The sequence below is a fragment of the Canis lupus genome, chromosome 4 (assembly GCF_011100685.1).
Source record: "Canis lupus familiaris isolate Mischka breed German Shepherd chromosome 4, alternate assembly UU_Cfam_GSD_1.0, whole genome shotgun sequence".
Classification (NCBI taxonomy): Eukaryota; Metazoa; Chordata; class Mammalia; order Carnivora; family Canidae; genus Canis; species Canis lupus.
Genome location: NC_049225.1, coordinates 46,719,653 through 46,736,693, shown reverse-complemented (window position 1 = coordinate 46,736,693; position 17,041 = coordinate 46,719,653).

Below are 17,041 nucleotides of genomic sequence, written 5' to 3'. Positions count from 1 at the left end.
CATCTTAAATAATTTTGCTTAAGAGAAAAGCCTTAGGTTATGTGAGTAGCACGAATCAGCTTGGTGAAAAGGATCCCCATATGTTAAAGTCACTGGAAAAAAAGATACTCACTTCTAAATTCTACCAGGCTGAGCCTACTTTTTTATCTACCAACCAGAAGCTTCAGGGACTTTGCTGGTGTCTTTTACACACAGAGCCACTCTTAGGGGCTGCTGTGTATTTATTACACACCACCAGCACTCATTATGGATGTGTTAAAAATTCAGATCCTTAGAGAGCACAGTAGATCGAAGTATTGACTTCTGTTTCACTTTCCCCATCTGTCCAAACATCAATAACAACAGTGTATGGGGGTCTGGAAGCACTGGGCTAATGTACCTTCCTTCGATCATAATTCCAGAGTTTGCTTTAATTAAGATTGATTTTTGCCCCTATGTTGTACATCTCTTAACTAACAGAAAAGTCACAAGGGCACAGTTTTTAAGCAGTAAGAATATGAGAATTGAGGAGGAAAGAGTGGAATCAGATCTTGTACTTATGGAGTCTGAAAACTGCATGGATGATATGCTTAAAATAAATCCTCAAGCAGATTCCTAAGGCATTGATGGAGTCACATAGGGGCACTGGAAAAATGAATTGCTCTTCTGACTCACTTTCCTTTATATATGCTGCCTGAGTGCATTATTGTTTATGGAAGGAAGGAAAGGTTCTTTAGATTAAATAAGTGAAGGCCACAGCAGGCCAGAATTGTCTGCTTTTATTCTTAGACGTTTTCAGAAACATCACTGTCATCAACAAAATTCTATTGAGTGCTCACAATAGTGAAATCTCCTTCAAAATACTTGTGTTCAACAAAGGGAAAGTAGAGCCTCTGCCCTCAAGCAAATTACAATCTAGACTAGAAAGTAGACGTGGCATTAAGGAAAAGGAGAAGTGAAACCATATAATACATGAATAAAACCACTACACAAAGGGATTTTTTTAGTTGTGACTTTACATCTTCATACAGCTGCTGAAAAAAGAGACTTCCTTAAGGAAACAACTTTAAGAAAGTTTTTTGTTTTGTTTTTGTGTGTTTTTTTAAGAATCTTAAAAGTAGACCATTGGCTATGGAGAAAGACAGAGAGTGTTCTGAAGATCGTGGATATATTATGCTAGAAATTTATCTATTATTAAAACACATCATAAGAATAAAAGGTCATAGAACTGCATGTGTGTGCATGTGTATGTGTGTGTACTATATACAGAATACTTGTTTCTGTACTTCTAAGAAAGAGAGATTCTGATTGTTAGCTTCTTCTTCTTTAATTTGCCATGCAAATTAAAACTATTTTCAATTTTCAAATGATTATTCTATAAATATTTAGGTAAACACTGTAGTAATTGCATTTACTTTGCTTCTTTTTCTTCCATCTTTTGTTTCATATCTGTCTTAGAAAACATTGTACATTTGTGTGACTTAAATTTTGGATAGGTGTGTGGAACATCTGGAGAACTCTGATAGGGATCGTTTGGAGGTTGAGATGAGAAAATCCTCACGCTGGTTATAATAGAAAAGGAAATTATTGTAAGGTTTCACTGTCACAGACTTCATTTGCTAATGAATCCAGGCAAATACTTAGTCAGGGTCTCTCCAAGGTCATCCAGTCTCTTGTCTCTATTCTCTCTATTCTTCTCTGTGCAAACCAGATCGCACATTTTTCAAGGGAAGAAAGAAGAAAAGTGAATGAAAGAAGACAAAGAGAAAGGCAAATGTGAAGCATATCAAAATAAGCACGTGTTGTGTATGTATACATTTCTAAAAACGAATATGATATATCAATTCACTGTGGCACATTTTATTTTAGTTATTTATTTATTTATTTATTTATTTATTTATTTATTTGATAGAGAGATAGAGAGAGTGCACAGGCATGGGGGAGTGGCAGAGGGAGAAGGGGCTGGATTCCATGACCCTGGGATCATGACCTAAGCAGATCTTTAACAGACTGGGCAACCCAGGTACCCCACTATGGCACATTTTAAAATAAATATTATAGCTGTGAGGGAAAAAAAGAAAAGAAAACATTTGTAGACTCCTGTTGGGTAAAAGGAACTGAGATTGTGAAGGGAAGGATTATATTAATATCACTTCTTTGATGAACAGTAGATGAAGTTTATTTCTCACTCATGTTACTTGTTTATTTTGGTTAGTGGAGAAACTCAGCTGAAGAAACCAGGCTTATGATGTTTCTTCATTTGATAGATACATCATCTGGAACAGTGTCCCCATGCTGACTTTCTTGGCACTGACCAGAGAAGGTGAAAGCTTGAGGGTCACACATCAGTTCTTAAGTTATTTAGCCTGGCAATAAAACACATTTCTCCTCTCATCTCATTGAACATAAATAGTTGTATGAACTCTCATCTCCCTCTCTATATTGGGTTTCCACTGAGACATAAAGCTAAATGCTACATTACCTTAAAAGGACTTGTTTGAGAATTCCATAATAGAGAGTAATTCATAGTGAAAATTCAAGTTATACAGTCCAGACCAGGTTTTATCAAAGTGTGATACCTGGTCCAGTAGCATCAGCATCATCTGGCTACTTGTTAGAAATTCAAAATCTTAGCCATGCCTCATTCTGGGGATGGGGTTTAGCAATCTGTTTTAGGTTCTCCTCTGCTCTAATATCCCCTCCTTTATTTCTAAAAGCCCCCTAAGTGGTTTGCTACAACAGCACATCAATAGTGTAGGCTTCTTGCATTCACCCTTCAATAAAAGGCTGAATTATTAATTTCCTATTGTTGCTGTAACAAATTGCCACAAACCTAGTAGCTTAAAATAACATAAATTTATTATTTTATAGTTTTTTTTTAAATTTTTATTTATTTATGATAGTCACACAGAGAGAGAGAGAGAGAGAGAGGCAGAAACATAGGCAAAGGGAGAAGCAGGCTCCATGCACCGGGAGCCCGACGTGGGATTCGATCCCGGGTCTCCAGGATCGCGCCCTGGGCCAAAAGCAGGCGCCAAACCGCTGCACCACCCAGGGATCCCTATTTTGTAGTTCTGAAAGTCAGAAACATGACACAGGTATCACTGAGCTAAAATCAAGGTGTTGACAGGCCTTCACTCCTTTCTGAAGACTCTGGGGGAAATCTATTTCTTGTTCTTTCCAGTTTCTAGAAACTGCCTGCATTCCTTGGCTCATCACTCTCTTCTTTCTTCAAAGTCGGTAATAGATGGTTTTTCAAATCTTACCACTTGGACACTAATTTTTCCCCTTTTTTTGTTTCCTATGATTACATTGGATGGTAATCTCCTAATTTTATTTTTTTAAAGATTTTATTTATTCATGAGAGAGAGAGAGAGAGAGGCAGAGAGAAAGGCAGAGAGAAAAGCAGGCTCCATGCAGGGAGCCCAATGTGGTCGTGACTCCAGGATCATACCCTGTGAAGGCAGACGCTCAACCACTGAGCCACCCAGGCATCCCATAATCTCCTAATTATAAACTGGCTAGTTAGAAGCCTTGATTTACCTCTAATCTTAATAGCCTCTTGCCATGTAATGTAACATAGTCACAAATTCTGGAAAGTAAGATATGAACATCTTGGGTGAGGTTGAGGGGGTATTCAGCCTACCACACTGGCCAACTCAGAATGTAAAATTTCATCCTTTTATTGACCACACTAAAAGGATGTGTATTTTTGTGTATTTTGCAAAGGAGGAAGCATATGAGAATAGAATTATAAGTCACATGAATTTGTTTATTAATCTCTCAATCAATCTGCATCTTTAGTAAATATGGCTGTATGTTCCCAAATATCCCAAAATATCATTTTTTTCTCTATCAATCTCTGTAACTCTTCTGGTTCCAAAACTTACATCCCGTGAGATTTTCATGACACCTCACTCTATCTATTCCATTCCTTCCATATTTCTCTATCATCAATATCTTTGGCTTAATATCTGAGACTCATTCACATATTTCTTTCTGCTTAACAACAAGTATTACTAGATTTATTTTTTTGAAACTTTGTAGTGACATGGGCATTTTACTAGTTTGTTATGTGTTTCTCCTCCTTCCTTTACTAATGCTATCAACTTCCCAAAGATGAAGTATAAGCTGTGCCTCTGTAATTTCTATTAATCTCTAATGCAGTTTTGTTTATTTTTGCCTAAAAGTTTTCTGAAACTTCTGTCACACACAGTTGTGCTTTGAAAATGAATTTCTTGGGATACCTGGGTGGCTCAGAGATTGATCTGCCTTTCGCTTAGGGCATGATCCCAGGGTCATGGGATCAAGTCCCACATGAGGTCCCCCGTGGGAAACCTGCTTCTCCCTCTGCCTGTGTCTCCGCCTCTCTCTCTGTCTCTCATGAATAAATAAATATTTAAAAAATAAGATAAAAATGAACTTATTGGGAGTGCTTTATAATTGATTGAATAATACATAATCCTTGGTCAGTTACCTTTGGTCTCATCATTTTTCCATCCTTTCTAAGTGAAGTCATTGTTAGAATCCATTCTTGATCAAAAGAATGCAATTTCTCAGTATGGTACTCAGATTTCCATGACTTTTTAAGGGCTTGCTATACTATGTCTAATACTGTGCTAAGGACTTTGCACATCTTTTTGCATTATCACCAGAAATTTCTGAATTAAATGCTATTCCTATGATGTAATTTTTAGTGAGGTAAATTGAGTACACAGAGTTTAAGTAACACAGTGGGTAAAGGACAGAGTAAGGATTGACCTCAACTTCTTATCACAAACCTCAAAAATCTTTAGTGTGAGTTATAGGTCCTGGCCTTCTAGGGTCCTCACTTGCTCAATCAGTTGCCTCAGGAACCACATCAAATCAAACCCATTAGGCTACAAACTGCCTTTTCAATTTAATTCAAGAAGTGTTTCCTGAATGTGTACTGCATGCCAGGGGCCATTTACCTGTGATTCTTCAATGTTTATGCCAACTCAGCCTTAGAACGTTTTATACTTTCTTCAGAAGAGACTGTCTCTGCATATAGAAACTGTTAATATCAAGGACATTCTAAAAACTGCTATCAATGCAAAAGCTTTCTGAATATATAGATGTTGATAAAATGAAAAAAATACTTGATTTGAATAAAAGAAAATTATCAGCAGTTGTTTTGTCAGTTCTTCTCAGGGATCAGTTGTACTTAATGTGGAGCAAAATGTCCCAGTGATGTGGACATTAATGCAATGGAAGCTGCTTGGCTTCTGGGTAATGAAAATCCAAAATGTAAGGAAGGGGTATAGAGGAGAAGGAGAAGGGCCCTATGTTGAAAATTATACTTACTGAAAGAGCATTAATTTTGTTTGTCCCTCCCACACAGGTGCACACATAACACTTATGTTTGGGAGACCTCATTTCTCAGTGACAATGTTGCCCCTGCTTTCAGGGGATCATAGCATATTAACTCAATCATTTGTTCTCGTGCCTCTTTAGAAAGCAGAAAAAGGCAAATGATACATACAAACTAGTGAGTGCTCCTCTGCTCTGAAACACAGAGCATAGTATTTCTGTTACGAATCTTGGAGGCAGGTAGGGTTGTTTATCTAACTGTGGCCCAGGACCTATCTAGGCTTCAAGAGGTTTTGGGGGGCCAGACGGATTGTGAAGGCTGAGTACATTTGTGTGTGTGCACTTTTAGGAAAATTTCAAGAATTAGTTTTCACTTGAGAGTTCTATTAATTCCATCCTCTGACTTGTCTCTCTTCATACCTCATGGAATCCTCCAGAAGCTAAAAAAAAGTCTCTAGAGGTCCTTGAAGTAATGAGAAAGCTGATTTTCCCCCTGTCTAATAATTATACTTTGATTTCTCCATAACAGTCTTTAGTTTACTGCCAGTTGTCATTAAAAGTTCTTTTTTTTTTTTCAGCTTTAACCTCTGTGTGATACATCTGCCCTTCGCCTGCTGCTCCATCCTCAGTGGGCCACATCGCCTTTGCAATTCCCATCTATGTGAATTTGTCCACTAGGTGGAGATGTAACAATTTAGCTCACAGATCGCAGTGTGAGACAGATTAAATTCACTGACCACTGCTCAGTACTCTGGGGAAGCATATTGCTATGGCCCAGAATTGCAAATCAAGTGCAGAGTCAGAAAACAGAACAACAAATCCCATAACAGGAGCACAATTGGAGATAACAAATTCCATGGGACAAATGCACGTTGATTCCACAAGCGAGCCCTGTGTTAGGCCTCCTGAATTGCTTGACTAATTCCTGTTTGGTTTGTAGTAGTAGAAAAAAAAAAAAAGGCTCTGCATCAAGTCAGGAAGCTGGGGTCTGGATCCAGCTTTGCCACTCACTAGCTTTGGGCTTCATCTTTCTGAAACCCCATGTTCAAATCTATAAAATGAAGGGGTTAGAACAGATGACTTTGAAAGTCTCTTCCAATTGTAACTCTGGATTTTATTATAAAAATTGTAACCAAATTATAACATTTTCTATAAAAACAGGGGAAAACGTAATAAATTTAAATATCTGCTCTTCAAGTCTTGCTTCTGAGTTAAAGTCTGTCTCCATAACTGTGTCTATATACAACTGTGAAGTACAGATTTAAATAATTTTCCCACTTTTAATTTAAAAATACTAAAATTAAAAAATAAAAGACCAAGTAAGGGATTTCCAATTCTAAATGTGAGGTATTCGTTTTGTAAATTTAAAGGTAAAAGGGTGGCTTTCTTGGACAGAATTACTCATAACTGCTCTTCTCCAAATAAGCTTGCCTAACAAATTTAATTTGTTTGGTTAAGTATCTATACATTTATTTATATAGGACTTTGCATAACAGTGTTTCCTATTGTGATGAATTAATACTGCTAGGTTACAAGTCTGAAGTAGAAGTTGCTTCTCACTGAGAAATGTGAATATTTTCTATTTATAGTTCACTTGGGATTTATATTTCATGCTTGTGCCTCAGTTGTACATCCTGAAACAAAATTCTTTTATCTTTAGAGCATCTAGTTTTCTTTTGGGAAATATTTCTCTAAACCAGAGTGAATACATCCTATGTCAGAAGATATTAGAAATTGATGTCTGCCTTCCTGTCCCGTCTAATATCTTCTGTTTTTCTCCCCAGCCCATGCCCGTGAGAACTGATATGTTAAATTCAAAATCTTTTGTTTAAATCTGTTCTTTTTTTTTAAAGATTTGATTTATTTATTCAGGAGAGACACAGAGAGAGGCAGAGACATAGGCAGAGAGACAAGCATTCCCATGGGGAGCCTGATGCAAGACTCAATGCCAGGACCCCGGGATTTCTCCCTGAGCCTAACGCAGATGCTCAACCACTAAGCCACCCAGGCGTCCCTGTTTTAATCTGTTCTTTGTAAAACAGTAATTAGATACACAGAAACACAGAAAACCATATATATGTGTATACATATATATAATGTGTGTGGGTGTATTTATATTTATGTTTTTTAAAGATTTTATTTATTCATTCATGAGAGACATAGAGAGTGAGGCAGAGACACAGGCAGAGAGAGAAGCAGGTTCCATGCAGTAAGCCCGATATTAGACTCGATCCCCAGACTCCGGGATCACACCCTGGGCAGAAGGCAGAAGCTCAACCGCTGAGCCGTCCAGGTGTCCCATATTGATATTGATATTGATATTGATATTGATATTGATATTGATTTATTTTTATTTTTATTTTTATATTTAATTTATGACGGAAAGGCATAAGAGATCATTCAGTTAAACCCTTTTTTATTATGTCAATGAGGAATTGAAGACCTAGAGGTTAAGTGGCTCATGCAAAGTTATTCAGCAAATGAATAAAAATATTGTTTTAAAAGGAAACTCAGATTCTATAAAGGGAAGGCTAAATTCATTCTTTATTTTCTCTACCTATGTAATCCCAATATTTTAAACCAAGCATAACTTTGTGTATGCAAGATAGGACCTATGTTGGAGTTGGCATATAGAATTAGTGCAGTACAAATTGTAAGGTATATCTCATGGCATCATAACTAGACTATAACACAAAGAATGTAGTAGAGCAGAAGCTTCCAAAATGTGTTCCTTGTTCAGTGAAGAGACCCATCAAAAAGGCCCTCCTGTCAAGTAAATTGATATGTAAACTGTGTCCTTGAACAGTCTTTAGCCAGGCTTTTTTTTTTTTTTTTTTTTTTTTTTTAAATCAGGCTTTTGAAAGTCTTTCTCTGGACTAGGCCTCAACCTTTCCCATCTTCCCAACCATCCAGGTCTTTAAACTGTGTAACTCACTCTAGCAAGAACCTTGCTAAGTCAATTTAGCGATAATTTCCTACTCTTGAATCTGAACACTGCGGCCTGACTTCAGGAAGAACTGTTAAGACAGTTTAGCTAGAATTTCCTACACTTATCTCTTCTTAGTACTTTTCCAACCAGTGATCCCTCTCTCTGCCCATTGGCTGTAAATCCTTAGCTGTCTTTCTTATATTTAGCGTTGAGCTCAATCTCTCTCCCTTATTACAATGCCCTCATGGCAAAAATCTTGAATAAAGTCTTCCTTACCATTGTAACAAGGATCAGAAAACTTTTTTTTCTTTAATAAAATACAATGGAATACTAAATATTTACTTTACATGGGATGCATTAATCATGTAGCACATTGAAGACTCTAAGAACTTCTACAATAGAGAAAACTGTTTACCACTGTTTAACCCATTGCTGCTAAATCACTTGTACTTTTTATTTTAAGGATTATATATTAACATCCATGTGATTTAGTTCCAACATAAATGATTTTGTGATCAGAACTTGTGCTTCCTAGCCTCCATTAGACAGTAGGGGTTTGGAAGCCAAGATTAATTCAGTGAACTTAATCCAGCAATGGAAGGATATACTTATGTGTGAGGGTCAGGATGTAGACAAAGAATGCTTTGAATAAAATTACTTAAGACTTTTCTCAAAGCATGACACAGCACAGCTGCAATCTGGCATAAAATCAAAATTCTTTCTGGGTATGAAAATTTAAAGTTAGTTCAGAATATACTGGAAAGTGACACTGGAAAGAAAATTGAAGAGGGAAACAGAGCCTAAACTCAACTTTGCTCCTGATAAGTTTGTAGTCTTGGACAAGTCTCTAGACTTTATATATATATATAATTTTCTTTATATCGACGACTGAACTAGACATTTCCCAAGCTCCAGTCCATATCTTATATTCCATAATTTATTATTTTAGTGACATTATAGTTAATTCCTATTATCTCACTCAAACTAAATGTTCACATCTTTTTCAGTGGAATTCATAATGAAAAATAATTGACTATTACAATATATGTATTGAAATGATGAATTAAGATAGCTGGAGATTTATCTTTGGGGAAGAATAAAGTTTTATTATTATTTTTTAAATATAATATTCCTTATGTCCTAAATAGGACTACCTCCTGCTATTCCTACATAAGTTTCATAGCATGCACTGAGATTAGCATTGTGTAATAGCTTGCAAGTTACAATCAATGAGCAAATGCCTGAACAAATGCCTATATAGCCACAAGGTCTGCTTTGACATTGCATTTCTCTGCACAAGTACAACATTAGATTTTGTTCCCCCTTATTCACACAAGTAACCTTGCCTGCTTGGGGAGAAAAATCCAAAACACAATAGTATCCTAAGCTCAAATAATGAATGACTTGTGCACTACTTACTATAACTATTGTACTGATATTCCAAACTAAACTTGTCAAGCACCCTTAACTAAAGCTGAGGCAAAGAGGTGTGGGGTTTGATCTATTAGTGTAGAGCAGTGAATGGTATCTGTTGAAGAAAACCAGCTAGTGTTGGGTGGAGGGGAGGTTTGAGGCTACTTGGAGATGCATAGTATTATTGACAACTAGGAAAGACAAGCTCTTAGTGGTTGTGCATGGTTTTGCAATATATAATGATTACTAGGCACTCCACCAGCAAAGTAATCTTTAATCCATAGATCTCCAAACTTCTTAAACACATTGATTTATTAAATGTGGCCTCTGCAACAGTAATGTCTTCAAAATTAAATCACTTAACCTCTCAGCTCAATATTGTTACTGTTATCTGCTGCCATATCTACATGATACTGAAACAAGAAGCCAAGTCAGTCAATTCATTTAAAAAAAAAGTCAAACTTGTTAATTGCATTGTGTCAAATTAGTTAATTGGCATCATGTCCATCAAACGATGAACTTCCTGGCTGAATTATTATTTTTTCAGCTAATTGATTTGGCCTGATGCAGAATCTGCATGCATGGGTCTTATAATCTTTTGGTTTGTTCGCTTTTTGTGAATTTTAAAACTAGACTTTTTGATTTTGTTATTTATGTTTTACATTAATTATTAAAAATTATATTTTATACATCTTAAAACAATGATAATTAATGCTGAAAGAATTGAGTTTTATAATGCATCGGTTAAAATTCTAAACCTAAGACCTCAAAAGTCTAAATGACAAAAGAGATAAAACATCTTCAACCTGCATTTCATTTTGTAATTTTACTGAGTTTTATATTTGAATTTGACGTAAGTAAATTCTCTTCATTGAGTTTTTAGAAGAAGCTACAATTTCCCAATAGATCTAAGAAGATTCTCTTATCAAGTTATAGTAGAAACTATTGGGTAAAAATTAAGGAAACAGCACATTTCTGACTTTTTAAGTCACCACTATTCTAAGTATATAACTTCAGTGAATGTATGAAATCTTAATAAAAACAAAAAAATAGTCTGTGACACTCAGTTTTGACTAGGTAGAAGGATACTCTCTATGAATAATTTATTTTTAATCAAGAAAAGCAAAAGCAACATATCCTGGGTTTCTGATGAGGCTCAGCATAACTAATGTTTAGTGCAGGGCTTTAATATTGCCACCCCCAAAGATTCTTATAACTGAAGCCATGCATATGTCCATGTATCATGAGCTGACAATCTTCAAAGACTGATCTTACTAAAATTTGCTAAATAGAGCTAAAAGAGATTTCAGGTTGGGTGCAATTGTACATATTCTTTTTAGATCAGGAAAGTCCATAGAAGTTATGATTTGGGGCTCTGGTGGTTGTATTCTGATGATTAGATGTTTATTATTAAAAATCCTCCTACATCCATCAATGACCTGTAGGGCTTTACTATAGTAGAAATATGACCAAAAGCATGGATAAATGATCAAATAATAATAATAATTCTTGATTATAGTGTGATGTTGATGGTAATAATTTACATTTATGGATAATCTGCTGTATTCAATATAACATAGAGGTTAAAAATGTGAATTCTAGAGTCAGATTATTTCAGTTCAAATTACAGGCTTATTACCATGACTTAGCTAAGCATCAATTGTTTTACCTAGAAAAAGGGATTAGATGAAGTTTATTTGATCAGTGAGAATATTAAAGAATGCATGCATGTAATGTTTTGGTAGAGTGTATTATATATAGAACACTCAATAAAACAGTGATAATTATTTTGTGCAGGTCTATCAGTGACTGAACAAAATGGTTATTATTACTCTCATTGTACAGCTAAGGAAACTGAGTCTCAGAGAGTTTAAATAATATGACCCAGGGGAAATAGTAAATAATAGTGTGATTGTTATCCCAAACAGTAGAAGATGGTAATTATAGAGAGTCTTATAACTGCATTCTTAACATCTTCAATGTAATTACCAATCCTTTAGTGAAAAGGGACTGCTTGGAGTCATTCCAGGGAACATAGTGAGGGGTGAGTAAAAAGAATGCACAGATGAACTCAACCTTCCTATTCTTCTAAACCTTTGTATTGATTTTTTTTTATTTTTATTTATTTATGATAGTTACAGAGAGAGAGAGAGAGGCAGAGACACAGGCAGAGGGAGAAGCAGGCTCCATGCACCGGGAGCCCGATCTTCTAAACCTTTGGATTATTTTCTCTACATTTTAATATAGGTCAACACTGAGTCCATGGTTCAATCTACAAACTAGAAGAACTGTGAAAACGATGGCCAGCTATTCATATTAACACTTCAAATTCAGAATCTTTGGTATACATACAGTTTTTGATGGATATATGCAAACCCAATGTTATGTTCTTTCTTCTTAACATGGCACTCTTGGAATCCATTTATGGATAGATGATAGATAGATAGATAGATAGATAGATAGATAGATAGATGATAGCTAGATAGTCTCATGTTTCTAAATACAGAAATCCATGTCTTGTGTACACTAACTATTTCTGTGTATGTCTTTGTAATTATTTCCTGAAGCAAAGTTGGATTCTGGAATCAAAGTTGGGTACTGGCATTGGATACTGAAGAATTAATATCTCCTTGAAAGAGCACTGCATCAATTTAACTCATTATAGACATCCAAGCCAAGTTTTTTGAGATAGAAAATACATTGTTTCTTCAGATAGAGGTTGAAAGAGAGCTGCATCTACCAGTAAGGGAAGTTCTATGAGATTTAGAGAGTCAGGTGACTCATATTCATCTGCATCTATCCAAGTATCCCCATTTCAATCTGTAGGTCCCACTCTTTTTCAAACACTAACCTAGCTTTCATCTGACACCTGGTATATCTATGAACCAAATTGGCTTTCTAACCTTAAGGATTAATTGCTGTTTCTATTTTTTCCATATATCTGGAAAAATTTTGCAGCTATATAAGTAGAGATTTTTAGGGCAATCATAGAAGTTCTATGGCTTTCTGACCATACCTTATGCTGAAAATTCAAAGTGCAGATCTTGACATTTTCTTCCTGAATGCTCTCTAGTGTAATCAGAATCAGCTATGCTACTTTACAATCCTTAAGTGCTTCACAACCTATGTAATATTGTATTGCAGAAGCTACTTGATTTGTTTCATTTAAGTCTTATACAGGTAATAATTTAAATAGCTGTTTGACACTGAATCTTGGAAACATCACTATCTTATTTTCTACTCTCCATATTATTGCTTTCTTCAACACTAACCAGTAAACACTAGCTATGATACATCACCATCTTTGATGATCTCTTCTCTGGCATTACTTCTGGTAACAAATATTGTATTTGAGATTGAGCAGAACAAAACTATTAATCCCTCTAATTATTCCTTGATGGATATATGGGATATAATGCAAGAAATTAGGTCTTAGAGAACTGCTGGCAAAAATAGAGAACTTAAGGTCAGGGAAACTGCCTCTTATTTGCCATTAAATTTCATTTTCATTTTCATTCAGATAGTCAAAAAATTGCAGAAGCTGAAGGGATAAGCACTATAGCTTGGAGCCCAGAATCAGGTGATTTGCTAAGATGTTCCTGCAAATTTTTACAGGACTTGAATCTACTCACCTGCTTATTGTTGCTGGAGTAGTAATATCACTTTTGCCTGCTTTTTGCCTTTCAATCTAATTTGTGTGAATTTCATTGGTAGTAAATAAGCTAGACACCTGCTGCCATAGTATTCTCAAATGGATTATAAGTGGGGGTTAGTTACATATTACATGTAGTCTTTAACTCTTATGATATTGCCTGGAAATTGACTAAAAAAATGCTTACTACTTACTAGCTATTGCTATATAAATCTTTATCAGTAATATCATACTAATTAACTATCTCTATAACTGTTGTTAAGTACATATAACTATTGTAGTATAAATATTCTCAAAGTATACAATAAACAGATTGTTTAATTAAAGTCCCTTGCTTTTGTAATAAAGTATTGCTAACTTCCCTCAGGCTGAGAATTCTCTTTGATTTCTCATTCCAATATAATGCAATATCCCATTTTAATTTCTGAAAACATGAGAGTCCTTTAAATCTTGGGGTGCCTGGCTAGCTCGGTAAGTAGAGCTTGAGACTCTTGATCACAGGGCTGTAGGTTCAAGCCCCATATTGGGCAAAGATTACTTTAAAATAATAAAATATTTTTAAAAAAATAGAATAAAATAAAACTGGTTTTCCAAAGGTACAATCATGGAAAACTGCTACTTTACACACATAATTGCATTTAATTTCTCACAACAATACCATGAGGCATGTATTTTATGTGCCTCTGTTTTACTGGTAGATAAATTGTGGTCCACTTGAATTGAGTAACAGGTACAAACTCACAGTTATTAAACAGTACAACGGCAGACTCTTAACTCCCAACTGCTACATGATGTTACTTTTTAGAGTACAGATAGGATTACATCTCCAGACTTGTACCATCAAATCTTGTTTTCTCCCAGGATGTAGAATAAATCTCATCCCCCCCTTTCCCCCTCTCTCTCTCTCTTTCTATATATCTCTCCCCTAAAGAATCCTTGCCTATTCTCATTCTTAACTTTGTAAAGTCTTCCCACCTTCCCTCTGGGAATTTAATTTTTTTTTCCTGCTCTGAGCCATTTTTCAGTTTTTATTAGATTCCTTGTTCATTCCTCTGGCCAAACAGTATGATCACAAAACATTATTGATCTATTCCATTGTCGTCAAACATACCTGTTTCCAACACAAAACAACAACAATTAACACAAATAATGGAGACCTTCTTATCACTTGGGATAAAATGCTCTTTTGTAGGTCTTTGCATATTATAAAGCAATAGCTGGAAATTGCAAGTTAGTCACATATATTCATCAGACAGGATCTGAATTTGAAAGTAATAAAATATAATTTTTAAACTTTATTTCATAACTCAGTCTTGCGCATTAATTTAGAGTGACTTTTCCCTAGTTAATTTAAATGAATCAAGTCATACTTAACTCTCCCTATAGGTATGTGTACACACACACACACACACACACACACACACACACAAATGAACAGATTTTATGCAGGTAAATTGCAATAGTTTCCCATATTTTAATCTTTCTTCTGGCAATATTGCTTTATCCATCCACTTAAGATATAATAAAATTGTAGCATCAGCTACTTTTAACTATATGTGATGTTGATTATATTCAATAAATTAACTGAAGAAACTCACCAACACCAAAAAAAAAATGGTGCCTGCTCACTCACTGAAGTTATTGCTCAAAAGCTATATTTTTTCCATAGATACTCATAAAAATTATTCCCAGAGGATGTAACTCAAATTAGCTCCAAAGGGTTAACATAGGCACCATCAAGCCACTCCTCTACCTGGCAAATTATATCACTCTTCAGCATATGTCACTTGCACAACTTTTCAACTCTTTCCTTCCTAAGGTAATAGGCCCAGAAGCTGGATGCTGCTGCGCTTTGGCACCTGTCATTTTGACATTTCATGCTTTCTTTAGAAAAGAGAAGTTGGTAGAATGTGAGAAAAGTGGAACTTTGACAGGTTGTCAGAATATCTTGCAGCACAAACCAACCTGCCAGCCAGCCTGTTTTCTGGTATATTTCAAAGTCTCCTAGCAAACGAATTGCAGTTACTGACTGAAGAACTTCTTAAATAGGAAGACTCCTTACTTTTTACAAGACTGAAATTAAATAATTTTCCCCTGACTTGGTTGAAATTTTAGGTGGCTTACTTACAGTTGCATATCAAATAATAAAATATATCTTGGATGAGCCAAAATTGATAAAAGTATCTGAACTGTTTCTTTTATTTGATGTTAATATTCTTTGATTGAGGATGGGTTTCTATAAGTCCAAAGCAGTTCATGAAATGACCTTGAGTTTGTAACCAGTGAACAACAGTTAGTATCTTGTTCAGAGCTAAAAGGTTCTGGCATGCAGGCACCAGCAAGGGAGCAGGGAAAAATAGGTCAGTAACTATGACTTGAAGAATACTACCAACAAATGGAGTAAGAATGTGGGTTAACTGTGAAAAACTATGGGAAATAATCATGTAGACAAGTGGCCTGTATAAAGTATGTTTGTGAGGGCAATCTCCTACCCACTCCACTTTAGTTGTGAATGTTTCCAGTTGCACAGGTTAACCCAGAAAGAAAAACAAATAGTAAAAGTGGAGTCAAATTATTGAGGAGAAAAGTATTTCGTTTTTCTTAATCTGAACTTGATACCCCAAAAAGAGAAAGAAAAGAACTAAGAAAATGTTATGAAACTCTCCTATATTCCTGTTATGTTTTTAGAAAAGTCTTACTTAAAAAGTCTGACTTACTTTTTAAAAATTGCTTTTTTCAGGTTCTCCTTCCCATCACAAGTTAGTAAATATGTTCATCGAACTTTTGCACTAAACCTTTAACCTGTGACTTTTTTTTAAAGATAGAATTATTTATTTATTTATTTATTTATTTATTTATTTATTTATTTATTATAGGGAGAGAGAGAGAGAGAGAGAGGCAGAGACACAGGAGGAGGGAGAAGCAGGCTCCATGCTGGGAGCCTGACGTGGGACTCAATCCCGGGACTCCTGGATCGTGCCCTGGGCCAAAGGTAGGCGCTAAACCGCTGAGCCACCCAGGGATCCCCTAACCCGTGACTTTTTAAAATAACATACATTGTTAAAATCACTGCATTATATATAATACAGTTCCTATCTGTATGACCCAGTACACCCCTTCCCCAAAAGTTATATCCTCCTCTTTCAGACACAAGATTTAATGATTGTAATAACCTATCCCACAAATTCTGACTTCTAATCTTTCTGAAACACAGCTTTAGACTGTTCTAAACTGTGTGATTTCCCCAGCACATTCTTTAGCAGAATGGATGATCACTGGGCAAAGGCTAGCCCAAGACCTCTTGGATTAATTTAATAATAATAATAATAATAATAATAATAATAATAATTCTCCAACAGATACTTTGCTCTCTCTGGAGCATTTACCAGGTTAAAGACGAGTATTAGAGTATAATCATTAAGAATTCCTTGATTTTGATTTGAAGTTGGTCAGGGAAACTAAATATCTACATTTTGAAAGATCAGTAATGTCATAAAAGGATGGGTAATCAAGGGGTAGCTAATCATTTAGCAGATACAGGATATGTGAGAGTAAAAGCAGAGATACCATGCTGGAAAAAAATGAGTCTGCTCTCCAGGGTCCTAGCAAATTTTAAGACATGTCTTCTTATTATAAGCATATTTTTCCTGAACTTGAGTGGAGCTGCTCCTTAATACCAATAAAATCCTGCTTATAATAGACCATTAGAAGCAAATGTGAGCTTATCCATAAAAATC